Source organism: Pinus tabuliformis, chromosome 1_1, assembly GCF_031772625.1.
Source record: "Pinus tabuliformis cultivar Carrire ecotype Pingquan chromosome 1_1, CPIR1, whole genome shotgun sequence".
In the NCBI taxonomy this organism is placed as follows: domain Eukaryota; kingdom Viridiplantae; phylum Streptophyta; class Pinopsida; order Pinales; family Pinaceae; genus Pinus; species Pinus tabuliformis.
Window position 1 is genome coordinate 370,138,618 of NC_142297.1, and position 19,541 is coordinate 370,158,158.

Below are 19,541 nucleotides of genomic sequence, written 5' to 3' on the forward strand. Positions count from 1 at the left end.
TATGCCTCATGTCCTCAAATCAACATACTTAGTTGTATCAATCCTGGCCACTATATTTGAGGAAATTGTGTATATGGGTATCATTATCTCATTGTATCATTTTTTGCCCCATTGATGCCAGCATATCATGTATCATGTACTATGTACCTCAGACCTAGATTTTTAGGCACACCATTATCATTTATACTCGATTATTTCATAGGTATGGGTATTATCATTTAGTTTAGTTAAGCATGTGTGATTTCTATTTTATTGCAGTCAAAGTTAGTTATCTCAAGTTGTTTTCAGTTAAACTAGGTCTAACTATTGGAGGAACTAGTGGAAGGCTAGTTGTGTAGTGAGACTTCAGTAAAATGCAATGATCATCTAGTTAAGTGCTCAATCATCCCAAAATTGCTAGTGCATGCAAACAATTCGAGTTCCCCAGCTATGGTGGAGATTCCAAGGTAGTTTAATAGTAGTTGTAGACTAGTCTTGAGCGAACAGGTGTTGCATGCAGTCACATGATCAACCTTAGGAATTGTGAAATCCATTTTGGAAAAAACCTAAATAATAGGGGCCTAATTTCTCAAGGAATTGCACAAGGAAATGGGGGCTCAAGCAGAGGTAGAAATTGACAAAGTTTGGGTTTGAGCTTCTTAGTGAGCAGAGGGATAGGTTGTTCACTTATGGGTTGTGTACAGTCGAGTAAATCAATTGTAATACATTTATATTCGTAATATTGATGCAAGAAGGGATTGGAGTTATTAGAAGATTGCTTTCCCCATGAAAAATATTGTGTGCATGCATTTTATTTCTTATTACATGTCTGAATTTTTTGTTCTAAATTGTGAATTAACTTTCGTATAGTAGTAGAGAAGGTCTGTGTCTTATGATTTTGAAAAAACTTCATGATGCATTGCAAATCTACAGCGTAATTTCTACATCGTATCATCACAGGATTCACATTAGGGCATGAATTTCGAATTTGTTCTTAGGAGGTTTGAATTTTCAGTTCAGTGTAGCAAAAGCTCTTAGGAACTAAAAATATGGCCTTCAACGGGCTCGGGCTAGTTTATTCCTTGGAAGGCAACTCTAATTTCATTCACTGCAAGGATCGCATGGAGGAGGTATTCGATGACAATGGATTGCTAGAATACATCAAGAGAGATGTTACAAAACCAGCAGAATCTGATGCCCAAAACATTGTTCAATCGAAGAAAGTTGTAGCCAAGGTGCAGCTAATAATATTGGAGGGAGTACAAGACCATATTGTCAACAATCTCCATGGGAAAGAAAATCATTATGGAATGTGGTAGAGACTCACAAATCTGTTATAGAATAGTAGTGACCACAAAAAGTTGTTGCTCAAGGATAAACTTTGAAATATCAAGATGTATAAGAATGACTTTACCCTGCAATATCTATGGAGGTTCACAAAAGTTCATGATGAGCTTGCAGGAGTTGGTGTTACTCTTTCAAAGGATGACTTGGTAAGAATATCCCTTCTGGGCCTTCCCAAGAGTTGGCATACCTATCAAGATTAAGTGAACGGGAGGGAGAAACTACCGAATTGGGAACACTTATGGTACGATTTGGTACAAGAGGAAATAAGGCAGAATACTAGAGATGGGCCCTCATCCAAGGGCAAGGATGAAGAAAAAATTACATTGGTTGGAAAGGGAAAGAAGGGAAAAGGGGAAGATATCTCAAACCAAACCAGAACACAACCAAGGGAGAAAGAAGAAAGATTTGTCAAAAATTAAATCCTTCCATTGTCACGAATATGAGCACTATGCCACGGAGTGCCCGCAGAAAGAGGCAAGTGAGAAGACCTTAGGAGGAGCAATGGGTGAAGCCTTGGATTCATAGTTTGACCTTGAATTTACCCTTATCACATGCATGTCCAACATAGTGATGGGGAGCGTGTGGTATTATGTCTCGGGTGCATTGTTCCACATGACAGAGTGTAGAGACTTTTCAGTGACTTGGAGGAGAAGCATCTCCATATGTACATCAAGCTAGGGGATGATGGAAGGTACAACATGACTAGTATTGGTACAGTCAACTTTCAGAGGGAGTCAGACTCCCCTCTCAGGCTCAAGGATGTCGTGTTTGTTGTAGGCCTAAAGAAAAGTATCATCTCTGTTGCGTTTTTGGAAGACCTTGGTTATGATGTGATCTTCAACAAAGGAAAAACATTCCTGAGACACATATCCACGAGACAGGTGAAGAAGATCGAGGTTTGTGTGAAGAATCTATATAAGTTAGATGTGGAAGATTGTGTTGCATTAAAAGCTAAGGAAGAGAAAGTGCAGGGCCATGATGTAGGTGAAATTTAGCACATAAGCCTTGGCCATTTGTATAGTGGCACCTGAAATAGTATACAACAAATATCCAGCAGCCTCCCTAAAGGAGCACTTGAGCAGCATGATTTATGCAAAGGATGTACCTTTGGGAAGTACATAAAATCTGAATTTCATGATCGGGACAACAAAGCGCATGCAGTCTAAGAAAGGATCCACATTGATGTCTGTGGACCTTTCTTTATAGCCTACACTGTCCGACGCAAATATTTTGTCCTTTTTATTGATGATTTCTCACATAAGTGTTGGATCTCTTCATGCGGAAGAAAGATGGGACATTCTCCAAGTTCATAGAATTCAAGGCACTCTTTGAGAAAGAAACCAACAAGAAGGTGAAGGCTCTCTGGAGCAATAATGGAGGTGAGTATGTGTTGAATGAATTTAAAAATTTATGTGCGAAAGAAGGCGTTCGACGAGAGTTGACAACACCCCACAACCCACATCAAACTGGGGTGGTTAAGAGAAATATCCATAGCATTTTGGGTGTAAGAAGGGTGATGTTGCATGACCAATGCCTACCTCTGCATTTGTGGGTTGAGGCATGCAATACAACGGTTTGTTTGCAGAATTGAAGTTCTTGTTGGATTCTTGGCATGATATTACACTAGAGGAGTCTTTCTTAGGAAGAAATTTAGATGTGTCACACTTCAAGATTTTTGGAGCCTCTGTTTACTGCCATGTCTCCAAAGAATCAAGGAAGAAGCTTTAGTCAACAACAAAATTTGGGGTATTTGTGGGTTACACAAAAACTCCCCATAACTAACATGTGTACTTGCCATCACTCATAATGATAGTTATGTGAAGTCTCTGTAAATTTTGATGAGGAGAAATCTATGTGGTGCTCTCTTGAAAGGGAGCTTTAGATGCCACCAAAATATTAGATTTTAGCTCAAAAAGAGGAACCTTAAGAAGTTGTAGACCAACCACAAATTATGGAGCAGAGAATGGAGACATTCACTAAAGAAAAACCTCAAGAGAAGGAAAAAAAGGAACTAGGGAAGTTGATAGACTTGCGCAGTATGCGAGGGAGAATGTGGGAAATCCTTCAATTTTTCGTAAGCAAAGGAGGTCACCTGAGAGGTACACTGGCGACATGGTTCTAATGACTGAGCTAATAGAGACTGAGCCATCCTATTTTGAGTAAGAAATAGAGAAACCTATATGGGTTGATGCAATGGTGGAGTAATATGAATCCATTGCAAAGAATCGTGTTTGGGAAAAGATCCCAAGAACAACATATAAATCAATAGTGAGTTTGAGATGGATCTTCAAGGTGAAGCAGGCAACAAACGAAAGAATAGGGAAGTATAAGGCAAGATTTGTGGCCAAGGGGTACTCTCAAGTTAAGGGAATTGACTATAAGGAGACATTTTCTCTTGTAGTAAGGTACTCATCAATTAGATCAATTCTTCATCTCGCTACACAAATGGGTTGGAATATCCAGTAGATGTGTGTAAAAACAACATTTCTGAATGGGGTTATTAAGGAGGAGGTGTACATAGAGTAACAAAAAGGTTTTGAGACATTTGATCTAGAGTCTCATGTGTGCAAACTTAAGTGAGCGTTGTATGATCTCAAGCAAGCACCTCGTGCTTGGTACACCAAGATCAATAATTATCTCATCAGTTTGGGCTTCACCATAAGCGAACCAGATGTAAACCTTAACATGTATGGATAGAAGGTAAATTTCTTATCATTGTCTTATATGTTGATAATTTTATTTTAACTAGTCATGAGATGTTGATCATATCTTACAAGGAGTACCTTGTAAGGGAATTTTAAATGAAGGACATGGGTCTCATGCACTATTTTCTCGGGTTGGAAGTATGACAAGGTGATGGGTAATTATTTGTCTCTCAAGGCAAGTATTAAAATGAGATACTACAAAGATTCTGCATGGAGAGTTGTAAACCCATGGAAACACCTCTAATGAACAACTAGAGGAAGGAGGATGCCACTTCAGGTGAAGTGGATGCCACCATTTATCGACAGCTAGTAGGTCCACTCGTGTATCTTTTGAACACATGACCAGATATGTGATGTGCAGTCAATGAGCTAAGACATGCTATGGTTAGGTCAACCGAACTATTTTGGAAGGCAACTAAGCATGTTTTACGATACCTCACAGGCACTACCCAGTTTGGGCTTTGGTATAGACGAGTAGAGGGAGTGAAGTTGTGTGGCTTCATAGATGCAGGTTGGGCTTGAAGTCCATTACAACGAAAGAGTACATCAAGTGTAATTTTTAGTGTTGGGTTTGTAGTTGTTTCTTGGTACGACAGGAAGCAAAGATCTATGGTGCTCAGCTAGACAGAAGCATAATACATGGATGCAAGTCAAGAAACATGTGAGGCGATATGGATGAGAAAGATACTTGTTGGACTATTTGGTCAGATGATGGATCCAATTGTGATAATCAGAGTTGCATCAATCTCTTTGAGAATATTACATTTCATGATCAATCCAAGCATATAGATATCCAATATCACCATTTACGAGATTGTGTCTAGAGGCAGATGATGTTGCTACACTCCATTCTAATAGAGGAGTAAAATGTTAACATTTTGACAAAATCTTTGTCAAGAGGGAAGTTAGAATTCCTTAGGTGTAGGATAGGGGTGGTTGATAATCCCTTTCTTGTAGAGAGGGAGGCTTAAACAATGTAGCAAGAAATTCTGAATATGATTTTCCGTGATTAAATTGAGAAAAAATGAATTTCCACATCAACAGACAACTTGGATGCAGTTAACTTGTGTGACATGGCTTGTGTCACCTGGTTTACACAATAAATTCGAGTTGGAGGAGTTATAGTTTAGTTAAGCATGTATGATTGTTAATTTCTAGCAATCAAAGTCAATTATCGCAAGTTATTTTCAGTTAAACTAGTTCCAACTACTTGAGGAACTAATGGAAGGCCAATTGTGCAATGGGACATCAGTCAAACCCAATGATCATCCAGTTAACTAATCAATCAATCCAAAATAGCTAATGCATGGAGAATTCGAGTTCCCCAGCTGTGGTGGAGATTGCAAGGCAGTGTAACATCAACTCTACACTAGCCTTGAGTGTATAGTTGTTGCATACAATCAGATGATCAACCTTGGGAATTTCGCAATCCATTTTGTAAAAATTCCTAAATAATAGGGGCCTAATTTCTCAAGGAATTGTGCAAGGAAATATGGGCTCAAGCAGAGGTAGAAATTTACTAAGTCTACCTTAGAGCTTCTCAGTGAGAAGAGAGATAGGTTATTCACTTGTAGGTTGTGCTCAGTTGAGAAAATAAATTGCAATACATTTCCTTTGATCATATTAGTGCAAACAAACATTGGGGTTTTTATCATATTGTTTTCCTTAGGAAAAATTTTGTGTGCATGTGTGTTATTACTTATTGCATGTATGAAATTTTGGTTCTAAATTGTGAATTAACTTCTGGAAAGCAGTAGAGTAGGGTTGTGTCTTACGATTTTGATTAAAACTTCATCAATATTTGCAACTCTACACCATAATTTCTACAAGGATGGTGGAGGAAAATTACAGGATATTCCTTAGTAGACAATAAGCCTACTTCAAAATATCTATGAAAACTTTTGCAAGAAGAAGATGTTGAGGATAAAAGATTGGATTTTCAAAGAATTAGTCACAAAACTGACAAGGGTGGTAATTTTGGTTGCTAGTGTGGAGGTAGACAAGTCACAGTTACTCTTTTGATTTTGGTCGATGATGTGTACTATTTGGTAGATTGACCTCTTTGGATTGGTCTTTGGACTCCTTATGAATAATATTAAATCTCATATGATTTATTCTTACCCAGATGATGCATTGGTACTTGAGATTTATCATATTTTTGGTGTTATCTCCACTACATTAGATGCAGATTTTAAATATCTTAGATTTATGCTCCAACCTAATTGTTATGGAATTAAGGATTGGAGCTGAATTATAGAGAAAATCTACTGTATACTTTTATCATGGGCACACAAGAGGCTTTCTCTAGGAGGCAAATTGACTCTAGTTCGAGCAGTCCTTTAGAGCATCTCTGTATATTGGCTTCATATTTTCACTCTGCCTCAGAATATCAGTAAATGTATCTTTATAGCTTCATCTTAGCATGGGACAATTTGTGTCATAAAGGATAGAGTGGGCCAGGTTGTTGTTTACTATGTATGGAGGTGATGGATGACCAGAATCATCTATTTCTTTGATTCACCAGAGTAAAATCAATTTGGAATGGTGTATTTAATATGTTCCATTTACAGGAAGATTAGAACTACTCTTTTGTGGTTTATTGTATTTGGCACTAGATTATTGAATATAAAACATTTGGACCACTTCCAATATACATTTGGGATTTGACCGAAAGAATGCATTACTGTCCCAAGCTCCTTTGTTGTGATACATCCACCTCTGTCCTTGTCAAAAAAGCTAAAGGCCTCCCTAAACTTAGATATAACCTCCATCCCATATTCCTTTAGTAGATAAAACCCTTCTCTCATTTTCTGACCATGCCAATCTACCCTCCATCCCATATTCTCTCGTGAGCCTTGTGTCAACCACCATTTCATTCAAGGATGGGGATTTTATGCCTACTATAACCATATTTGTTAGATACTTTCACCCTTTTCTTGCTTATGGTTTCTTGAGTTGGCCTCCTCTAAATATTCCCTACTCTCCTTAAATTATTTGAAAAGTATCTGTTGGCTACTAACCCTGTTTTACCAGAGATCCTTGACATGTCCCTTCAAATTTTGATTTGGCCCCATGAACTATTTTATGCCAGTGAGACGAAAGCTTTAGGTTTCCTTTCGACATATTCATTCATGAATCTTGTGGTTACTATCACCACAATAAATGTATATTGTATTTTAGATGAGATAAGAATTGTATATTGCCCTTTGCGACACTACAAAAATATTTTGATGCACCCTATTTGTCTAACACACTAGTATACTTTATGACCTTAATTCCCGTTCCATGTTCATCCATGTGGATGCACTTTATGATGTTCTAGGACAACATAATTTCCTTGTCAACTCCCTCTCATCTTCCTTGTCATGTTTTCTAGGACTAGTGTATCCAACAAGAAATTTGTGAGATGAATGACGTCAAGGTAGAAAATCAAGGGGTTTTCAAGTCATTTATTTAGGGTTCCCATTAGCGTGGTCCCACTGTATGATTCACCCAATCTCGAAATTATGGTTTACTGCTATTTCAATTAATTATTAGATGATCATGGTGGGCCATAATTCCAGGTTAAATGTTATGACTCTTCATAGGATATTATTGGAGATACTTTACGAGACACCTCTTTGGCTAAATTGTCAAGGAAGGATTTTGACTTCAATATCAAACCATCAAACATATCCTCAACATATCGAGCCAACAATCAAGAATACCACTGAGGTGAAGCATGGGAATCCTATCTCACCCACGTTGTTCAGGATATATATCAATCTATGAATGCCTCTACACTCCACCAAATGTGCATCAATAAAAATTTTGCTTGCCCCATTGTCTACCAAGATGGATACACATTGTCCCAACATTGTGCCTCTGATTGCCAAAATTGTAAAATTGGGATTTTCCATGTCAAAATTTTAACTCAAGATTGACCATGCATTGGAAGGGCATTAACACACTATTAGGACATAAAAATTGAATAATTGACACAATATCAAATACAATACATACATTGAGTTTTGTCTCACAAGGTATCTAGATGGTAATTGAGCAAGTTCACACAAAGAGAGAAAGGCAATGTCATGATACATTGTTCAATTTGTAATCAAGAGCATTATCTTGGATAAGGGAGAGGTAACATTTAGTTTCTTTCTCATATACAAACGAAAAATTATGAATCGATGTCAAATGCATTTTGTGAAGCAATGTTGTTGTAAAGGGCTTTAGAAAGCTTGCATTGTAGGCAGCGCCCACACACCATGCTGGATTGTGTTAACCAAAGCATGTTAACCATGTCCAATGATCTCAAATTTCATGAGCATGTTCAATGAGTGACAATAAATGAGGGGTGTCAGAGTGGCTAATAATCATAGCTTATAGTGGATGATTGTCATTGTACATAACATCTGTGGTCCAAGTCATTTGCTTGGTGCCAAATATTCGTGAATCATTGTATTACATTATGGTAGCATATCTTGCCTTTATTAAAAAAAATATATATTGAAAATAAATTAAGTTATGTCTCATGCAAATGTTCAATATTGTTTTGTTGTGATTGGTTTTCATATTATATGTATCATATATATATATATAATCACGTATTTCAAGCCCGACTTAAGAAATAAACGAAGAGGTGCAGGGCCTTTTCATAATAAGGACTCCCACCAACTCCTCTCCTTGTGGCAATCTCTCAAACGTTAGCCCATAAATCAAACACATGCCCTTGTTTCTCTAGTTTGGAAACCATTGGATGGATATGATAGTGAACTCCTCCTAACCACTTCTTTAACCATCTATTGAATTCCTTTGATTGGAATGTGTAAATGATTTTGATTGATTCCTGGAGAGGTGTGAAATCTAATTTTGCATTGACATAATACAAACAACAAACTTAACCCGTGGTAGCCAAAATTTCAACCTTACAACTCTCTCATCCAATATTAAATACTTCACTAATCAATCAAGGGGTAATCTCCTTAACAATATATTAAATGTTAGAAGCATTCATATTAATTGAGAAAATAAGAATATTATTTAATATTAAGTTATAATGCAGGTAGCTGCCAAGTTGACATATGAGACCCCCTTGTTTGTGAGAAAAGGGATGCCCTCCATTCAATGCTTTAACTATTTAATCTATGGATGTGTACATACCTTAATTTCCATTGGATTGAACCTTGTGACCTTTAAAGAGGAAACACTTTAACACAAATCGAACATGTAAATACAAACTTAATTTGTATATGTATCAAAGTTACTTTGAGAGTTGCATGGAATGCTTAATTTTGTATAGAAGCAAGGGAAAACTTGAACGGTTGATCACAACAAACATGTATGGTCGATTATGATTATCATAGGTATATTAGTTTGGTTTTTCCAATCCAGAACTTGGACACTTTGTTACTATTGTTAAAGGCATGTCATGATGGTTTACTAGTGTAACATCATGTACATTTAGTTGTGTCTATTGAAGGCATTTTAGTTCAATGACAAAACCAATGGTTTGTCAACTTGGTTAGCTTAGTGAGCTATGTGTTAATAATCTCAATGAACAACATATAAGGCCAATTAGCTTAGCCATTGACATGCACATTCTATTGTCACTATTAGTGACATGTTAGGTTGGATATTAATATGTATTTTTTATTAACATTATCTAGGAGATTAACTGAATCAACATGCATGTTTGACTACAATTGTGGGAGATATGTTAGATAGGTCAACGCCATCAGCAACATTTATGTTCAATTGCACATGTTAGAGGCATGACACAATGGTCAATTGATTAATAACATGTACATTTTGTTTATCACTATTGAGGTTGTGTTAGGCTGGTTAACTTGTTCAATGACTTGTATGTTTGGTTACAATTATTAAAGCCTCACTTGATTATTTAATGCAGTAAATGGAGTGTAAGTCTAGTTACCGTTGTCGAAGGCATGATTTGTTGGTTAAATTAGTTAACATAATATACATTCAACTATGATTGTTAGAGTCATCCAAGGCTATTAAACCCATTTAAAGTAGTGCATAACATCGATGGGGGCTTGCTTATTGCATTATGTGTGAGTATAGTGTGTTATTTTTTTTATAAGTCAAAGATTTTTCATTAATAAAAAAGAATGTACAAGGTCGTCAAAATGAATGGCTTACAATTATTTATATATTTAATGTAATATGCCTTTCATGAAGAAAAGGAAACAGACTTTGGGGAATAGGGGAAATGGCGTTGTCTAGGGGAAACGTCGATCTCACCTATCTCATCTTCACTCTCCCTTCCCTATCATTAGCATCCCTCTCTTTTTTTTCTTTATCCAGAAACACCAATAATAGACTTTTTGTTAAGAAGTAGCATTGGATGTCTCAGGACGACGGTTAGAGCTCATATGTTTATCTTGGGTTTCTCATTGGGGTTTCTGAGCTTACGTATCTTGCTTTAAATTCTTCTTAAACGTCCCAACAATATCCTTTCTCATCTCTTGTTCATGAAACTTCAGCTTGTGAGCACTATATTCATCCTAAATTTCCTTTGAAGATTCATGTAGCCATTTTGCACTGAGGCCTATTCCTCGGGGGGTGATTGGGAGGATCTACATTTGTCAACAGACCTTTTTATTGTTGTCCCATGCGGCCCCAAACTTTATAGCCCATGTTTGTAGCCAAGATATACCATCTTCCATATGTAAACTATTTATCAGATTGACAAAAAGAGAAGACTGATCTCTTCCATGAGCTTTTATTTGAAGATGAGAATGACAGTGAAATGTTCATTTTTAACTGTACACCTAAACAAGCTTAGAGACCCTTCCACCTCGCTGGCTTAAAATCTAGATTCAAACCATGGCAAAATGTGACATTTTGAAGCATGTCACTCTAGTCCCTTTGACAAGGAGTGACATGACACCTTTTTTGAAAGAGAAGCAAGAGACTGTTGCCTCTTGCCCCTTTGAAAGTGGTGAAACTTTTTAGAAAAAGGGTAAATGTCTAAAATCATTATGGGAAAAGGTTTCCAAAAATTTAAGAATGATTCCATTTTATTGAATCACTACTACAAGAGACTATCGTCTCTTCCCCTTTTGAAAAAGGTGAAATTGTCTAGAAAAAATATATATCTAAAAACATCATGAAAAAATGTTTCCAAAGAATTTAAAAATGATTCCATTCCATTAAATCACTACTACATGAATTCATCTTAAAATTTCATTTTATTTATTAAATTTATCATAATCAAAACTCCCCATTGAAGATGTTGGATACCTATACCAATAGGTTTCATATTTCATGATTGGCAAGAGAAAGTCCAAATATGCTCTGCTTTGAGTTCACAAAGATCCCATATTTCCTAAAGAGCAAGGAGGTGTGTAAAGTGTTTCAAACGTTGATGACCCTATTACAAATTTTGATGGATGATCCAACAGTTTAACCTGGATCATGCCATATTTCAATTTTGTGTTATAGAATAGAGAAAGAAGTCTGTCCAAACAGCCTAATCTTGGCAGACAACTAGTTTAGGTAGAGAAGAAAAGGATCCCAACAGTTTAATCTGGGACCTTGGAAGAGATAAGGGTAGAAATAGATAGAGAAAAGAATAAAGAAAAAGCCAAAGAAAAGAAAAGGCAAGTAAGGGTTTGCAAGTCCAAGTGCACCCTCCAAGGAGAAACAAAAAATGCTAGGTAAGCAGCTGGGTAGGTAGTTGGGGTCGCAGAAAGTGAGTCCTATCATTGCAAGAATGGTGATGATGGGCAGCAAAGTAAAAGACTACAGCAGGAGCATGACTAACCTCCCTCTCCCCCTTCATTTCATCACTAACATTCCCTCTCTTTTTAGCTGAGATTTATGGAGAAAGATCATGGTTTTTAGGTGGTTCTGGTTCATTCAGAAGCCACATTTCTTGTCTAAAATCTTTTCATTTTGATCTACTCTCAAAACTAAATCACTTTCATATAAACTCAGTGAGATCCCCTTCATTTGCTCCCTTCATTCATATTAACACTAATTCTATTGTATAAATCCTCATATCGCCTATTCCCCTAATATTACTAACACCAAGGTGTATAAATCCCAAACTCTTATAAATACCCACCCCCTTGGCATTATAGCCAATAAAGTTACAAGTCAGGGATCAAATGACATCAGGTCATGTTGATAAACCTATGCCAAATACCCCTTTTCCTCATAAGCCAGTTCCTCTATCTCTACCCCCTTTTGCACATAAAACCTTAAAAAAAAAAAAGGGGCCCTAAACCCCACCTTACCCGCTTCAAAGAGCCAAAAGAGCATAAAACCCACTTTCCGCCTGTTAGCCAAGGTTGGCGCATATAATTGTTTTTATCAAAATACATTAGAAAAGCGCTCAAAAGCAGGTTTATTTGCCTCCGCCCTCATCTGTATATTCCACACATGTCACCTCCCCGACGACCATTAGATCAAGGGCCTACAGATCCGACGGCCCTGATCGCGTTGGACCCCTTCCGACGTCTGACCGATACCTGTACTAACCTCCCGTCACATCTGCCTCGCGTCCGCCGTCCGATCAAAATCCGTAGATCTAACGATCATCGTGACGTCGGAGCCCATCCGATGACCGATAGATATCTCCCGACGTCCGTATTTGAAGGACGTCATCCCACTGCTACGTGTCCTCACCACCACGCGTCGGAGGTACAGCCGATGGATACCGCCCCCGTACAAGAGGCGGTACGATATGAAACCATTAGCGGTTTCCGGATTCCCTCATCCCGCCTACCCACGTCATCACCGCATCAGCAACGCGTCAGCGCCCCGTCACCCAGGTACGCTGCCCCGTCGACCTCCCTGTCCCTGCCATTGGTCCACCTGTCCTGCCATGTCACCGCCACCGTGTACCAACCAGACAGCGCCACGTCACCCGATGACGTCAGTATGACGTCATCCGACCTTGACCCCACCCAATGACGTCATGCTGACGTCAGCACATATTCGCGCCAAAAGCGTAAAAAGGTCTATTTCACCCAAAATTTCGCGTTTTTTGGTCATTTTGTGTGTTCGTCGTTATTCTGCTCTGCATGCAAACAACGTCCAAATTGTCTACCAACCTGCTAAACTGACCAGAAGACCTCAAGCGCACCAGTTCAACCTGCGGTCACGACCTCTGCGCGTTGTTTTACCAGGTATTCCTCATCATTCATCCTCTGTGCGCCTGCAATTATCTATTTAACGCCTTAGAGAGCTTAAAGAAAACCGAAAATCAGAAATTCACCACTGAATTCCTCAGCAAAGCCTTGAAGTTCCAATTATCACTTCGAAAAACACCAGCCGAGCCTTTTCCCAGTGGCATTCTGCCAAGAAACCAGGCCCTGTCTGCGCAATCGTGGCAGGCGCATTTGAAACCAATTTTTAACATTGAAAGGTGCCAAAAAAAGGGCTAAGCTTCGCTCTTAATTACCATAAAGCAGCATTTCAACTGCTGCACACCCTGCATTTACCTCCCACTTGCATTTCCATCCCTCTACAAAGAAACTTTGCTGTTGTTACTCTGCATAGTAACACAGCCCCTGAGTAAGAGTAAAATTTGCAAAGGAAAATCATGGACCCCCCTGTAGCTCCCATAGCCCTCAATGTGGCTCCCCTGAATGTTCCTAATAGAACATTTGACACCAGAGCATTGGCAGACCTGGACTACAAGATAGCAGAGGAAATGATGAGCAGAAGCAGGTTCCATCTGCAAATATTAAACGAGATAAAGATCAAACATGAGAGGGGGACAGACATCCTGGGAATTTGGGAGTCATTCCTCCCAATATTCAAACTTCCTCAGGTTAATCAATTCCCTGAGCTTGTGCACATAGTTGCTGAACACTATGATGCATCCCAGAGAGCAGTGCTAGATGCTGAAGGTTCAATCCTGTTCCTCATTACCCCTGAAGCCATCAGGGAGATGTTGCAATTCCAGACAGAGCATAAGTTGGTCCCTCTGTCACTAGCTGATTTAATAGTACAGGGAGCCAGAACCACAGAGGCCCAAATCACTAAGGTCAACCAGCTCTTCATCAAGGCTGACACTTTGCAGATTCCTCCCATCAACTGCGTTTACCTCAATCAATTGGGCCAAGACCTGGTTGGCATGATCAGTCCCATCCTGGGATATGATTCAATAGAACATATTGATGAAACAGTTATACAAATGATGCTTTTGTTCTCCCCAGGAAGGAAACCAATCCACTATGATTATGCAACATACATATCAGACAAAATGCATGAACAGTTGATGAATTTGCCAAGAGAAAGAGTGTTTAGGTACACCTCCTACCTATATCATCTGCTCATATACTTCCAGCATGATAAATTCTCCTTCCCAAAGAAGAGAGTAGATGCACAGGGCAATCTGAGATCAGTAGTATATTGGACATCTGTTTTCCACGTATCATGCTACTCTCCATATACCTACTGTGAGTTTATTGATCTCTTCATCCATCCAGCCTTGACTCTACTGATTGGTTCACCTCCTCCTAGACTGACAGAGGACATGAAAAGGTGCCTACATTTGTCAAAAGTATACAGTATTGGGGACTGGTATCTTTACCAACACCACACCGTTATCAGAATATATGGGTGTGAGTTACCCCCATTTAGACTACCCAAATTTGTGCCCATGAGGCTATTTGCCTTAGAATACTTCAGGCAGTTTGGCTATGTGGATATGTTCCACTTCTCAGGCAGAGGCAAGAAAGCACAGCTGAAAATCAAGAGCCAACTTGGCCATTTAGTCTACAATGAAAGGGATGAAGGGTGGAAGGAGGCGGATAGAATACTGGTGGGACTTGGTTTGAAGTACAGTTTTATATGGAAACCATATGACCCCAACAACTTCATCACAATGAGGAGACTCAAATATAAACTGTCTGCTTACGGTCATCATAGCCTCCCCCAAATTGAAAAATATGCCAATCAAAGCAAGTGGAAAAGGGGAACTCTAGAAGAAGATATAACTCAAAAAGAGCTTGATCAAAGAGCTCTGAACAATCAAAAGAAGATGGCTGACCTTGAGTTTTATGCACAGGTCCCCTCACTGCCAAGCACACAAATTGGAGCAGTAGCCTCCTCTTCAACTACTCCACAGCAAACTACAAAAGTTGCTGGAAAAGTATCAGAAAAAGGAAAGGAAAAGGAAATGGAGGCAGAGCAAGAGCAACAGCAGCAAAATCAAAATCAGCAAACACAAGAACAAGTAGAAGGACTACAGCAAGGGCAGCAGGAAGACATAGGACAGCAAGAGGAACAGCAGCAAGAAAAACAAGGGCAGGAGCCGCCTGCCCAGCAAAAGGAAACAGTGGATACTCCTCAGACCACTGAACAAGTCATGCCTACAAGGCAAGACTCTACATTTGATGCCTCGGTCCTCCAAACCCCTCAAAAGGAGGACACATTTCTCTTTAGGAGAAGGGAAAGAGAAACTCCCTTGACATCCTCTATCAATCAAGGAGAGAAAAGGCAAAGACTCAACGATTTTCCAGAAGAGGATATAGCCATCCGAGAAGCATTGGGCATGGGCCCATCAAGTCAAGAAATTTCAGCAAGTTCCTCCCAGCAGGAACTAGACAGGACAATGGGAGGGGAAGTCACCTCCTCCAGCCAGCAGAAAGAGGAAAGAGTGAGCATAAAGCAGCAGTTCATAGACATTAAGAGAAGGAGTGACCCAATCAAAGTTCAATTATACAATCACCTACTTAACATGGCTCCTTCCAATCAGCAGAGACTCATGTCTGCTTTTGATGTAGGTGAGGGCAAACTGACATTGAGTCATTTTATGCCTACGGCACTCAAGCCACAGTCTTCTGCTGATTATCTCAGGACCAATTTAGAGGTCCTTGCCAAAGATATACACCCCATGGACAAAATTGAGTTGCATAAACAAACAGGGGAAATGGTGTATGCTTCATTGGCCGATAGCACCTTGGACAACTACAAGTTAACAAGCAGTCTGAATGCTACGGCTTCCCAGCTGGAGCTAGAGAGAGCCTCTTCTCAGGCCAAAGACAACAGGATCAAAACCCTGGAAGAAATCATCATAGAGATTGGGCACAATCCCAATGATATTAAAGGGATACAAGAGATCTTAAAAATCAGAGATGCTGATATGGCTGCACTAAGGAAGAAGGTTAAACTTCCAGCCACTATCCATCCACAGACCGATGAAGTGGCAAAACAAAGGTATGAGCAGGATTCCACTGCTCTGTTAATTTCTGTTTACAAAGAACTTCTGAAGGCACAAGAAAAATTGGGGCAATATGAGGCCACACAAGCACCTCTGAAAGGATCATCAACACAAGCGCAAGAGGGGCAAACATCTCAGCCCCCTCCACAGGTCATTAATCTTGAGGAGACTGCTCCTACTACTGCACCTCCACCTCAGCAGGTTGAACAACCAGCCACATCTACTTCAGCAGCACCCACCAGCACAGATCAGAGCTTAGACATGCAAAAGCTAAAAAGCGAAATACAAGCTTTAGAAGCACAAATGATGCAGCTGAATGAAACTAAGGAGCAGCTGGCCAAGGTGAATGAAAGGCATGACAAAACAAAAAGAGAAGTAGGAGAGAAGGCCAAAGAAATCAAAGCTCTTAAAGACAAAATCAAGGAGCTTGAGAAAGAGCTAAAGCTAGATAAAATCATAGCCGAAATTAGAGCAATGATATGGTCCAATATTGGTAAGTCCATCGATAACCAGTGGCCATACATTGAGACAATCCATGAGCAACTGGAGCTCATTCCAAAAGCACAGAGGGAAATCAGAACATCAAGGGCCTTGTTGGGGAACATGCCTGAAATTGCAACAAAAATGATCAATGTGCTCAATCATAAGACCAGTTCTCAGTTGACCATCATGGGAATCGCAAACAGAACTGATACTATCCAAATGATCAAGAGGGTTCTTACTCTTAGAAGTCTGATGCAAACCTTAGACAGAAGAACCCAGGATATGCAAACTGAGGTAAACAGGTTCTTTGAGAGGTTTCGGGTATTGGAAAGTAAAGGACTCCCTAGCTTGCTGAACAATGGAGGGAGATTATTCACCCATGAAGAATATGCCAAGAGAGTGAATGTTTTTTCCTCATCACAGGTAAATGAGAAAGCCAGCACCTCAGAAGATACAGGGCCTATCACAGGACAGATTTTCTATGGTAAGATAGAAAATCTACTTTTTATAATGAATGAAATGAATCATCTATTTGATGTAGCCCCCAATTTTTTCAAGTATACAGAAGCTGAAGAAACAATGCAGGCCATCCTCAAGCATCAGCTCCCTACACAGGAATGGTGGACAGATGCCATCCAGAGAATTTTGTAAACATTAAGCCATGCATCAATTTCTGTTTTTTCTATAAATTTTGATGGAAAGAACAGTCAGCAAAATCAGCAGGCATCATAAAGTCAAAGCTGAGCCAACTCAGCAGATGGAGCAGCCAACAAAGCAGGAAAGACAAACGCAGCTGGCAAAGTCGAGAAATTCATTGCGCAGGCAAAAGTAAATGCGTACCTACAGGATCGATACATAGTAATGTAACCGACTCAGTGACTCCTTAAAGTCAAAACAATCATCTGACAGACATAAAGAGCATTTCCTCTGCATTTAACGTTGTAATAACTCCCTGCCTACTTTCTGAACACTACTGAAGATATTTTCTCTCTCTCAGATGACTCAATGCCTGAGATATTTTGTATACTTATCTCTATATAAACCCCTGCGCATGATAGAGCAAGGGTTGTTGTAATTTTCCTTTGAAGAGCTCTCGCTTGCTGTAAGATTCTCAGAGAAATAATACAAAGGGAGAATGGAATTTCCAAAGCTTGGCGTACTTTGATGCGTTGTGGTGAATGGTGAATGTTGCAGGATTCCAGACTGTTTTCATAAAACAATAAGTTTTCTCAAATCTTTGTATTACATGTTTTCGAGTCTTTTGTTCTCTTTTATTGTTCAGATGTTTTACACTTAATAGCAAAGTAGAAGAATGGTTCCAGGACTTAATCCATGATTACCCTGAACTCAAACTGAGCTATTATCCATGTTTTCCTCAGATACAGTAACAGAAGTGTAATTCTTAGTTGCTGCACTTTGAAACTATATCTTTCGCTGTGATAGACATTCCCAGGGTTTCAAGTTTGCCCCTGTGACATCTGTCTTTTCTCATAACCAGTTTGGTGGAAACATTTAAAAAACGAGTGAAAATTCTTGAATACTTTCATTGTGTGTCTCACCTGTTTCCTGTTATTAATCAAAATTTGTTCTATGAAGCATCCAAATGGCCCTGTAAGTTTCACCGGTACATCTCAAAGTTTCTAGACACCTACAGCCACAGACTCCATTGCCCAATGATACTTGACTCTCTGAATATTACATCACAAGAAATCTGAAAGAAATTCTCCAACCAAAATATAAACAAAACCTGTGCTCAATACCTAGCCTAAAACATTATCATTACAGATACAAATCATAAAGAGAGAGCCCTCTCTGATCACAGTTTGGCTAGAAACAGTGATTAAAAGATTGGTTAGTGGTTACCCCGGCTGTATTCCCTTGGGAGTCATAGGGAACAACCTGGGTGTTAACATAATTGGCGACTCCACTGGGGATTAAGATTTTTTCAATTACTATCTATCTTCCAAAGCTGCCATCAAGCCTGAAACTAGCCAAGAGGCCTTAGGACTGTTTCTGCAAACACAGGGACAACTTTAGGGAAGAGCTAACTAGGGAATCTTCATCCTAGCTTTGAAACATATATAGTCATTCCAGAATCCTTACCTAGTCCTTGTACATATATAACCTCCTGTATAAAGTTCTAAAAGAACACTTAGAAGCTGGCTCCCAAAAGAAACCCAAGGCACACTAGGGCAAACCCTGACCCTGATCAACCCATCATTGTTGATAATCCAAATATCATTCCAAAGAACATAAGGAGACAGCAAAAGCAGGAGAAGCCTGCTGATTCAGATATAAGTTCAGACCAACCTATCCTCATTCCAACTCCTTGCAAAGTCCTTTTCCGTTCCACACCTAATTCCCCTAGTTCATCATCAACCCCTCAGAGTCCTCCTCTTCCATCTTCACCATCTGCACATACTCTTTCAACCAGTTTCCCGCTTGTTACCCATCCTATTAACCCTGTTACACCTGTAATCCTAGCTGTCCCATTTGTTCCTATTAACCCTATAAACCCCATAAACATGGCTAACAGATATGCACCTCTGCAGATACCAGCCAATGCACCGGCTCTACCTCAAGACTACCAAACCAAAATCTCATTTTTTGACTCCCATGGCCCTTTGACAGCTGTCCAGCATGCTAAGAAGATGCAAGACCACTTTGAGACCTATGAAATAGATGATGACAGTGTCAGGATGAGAATTTTTGTTCAAAGCTTAACCGGGGATGTCAGAACTTGGTTTAGATCCCTGAATGCAAATTCCATTGCAACCCCTGAGGTCCTGTACCAAGAGTTTACCAACAGATGGGAGAAGAAGAAAGATCCTCTACACATACTC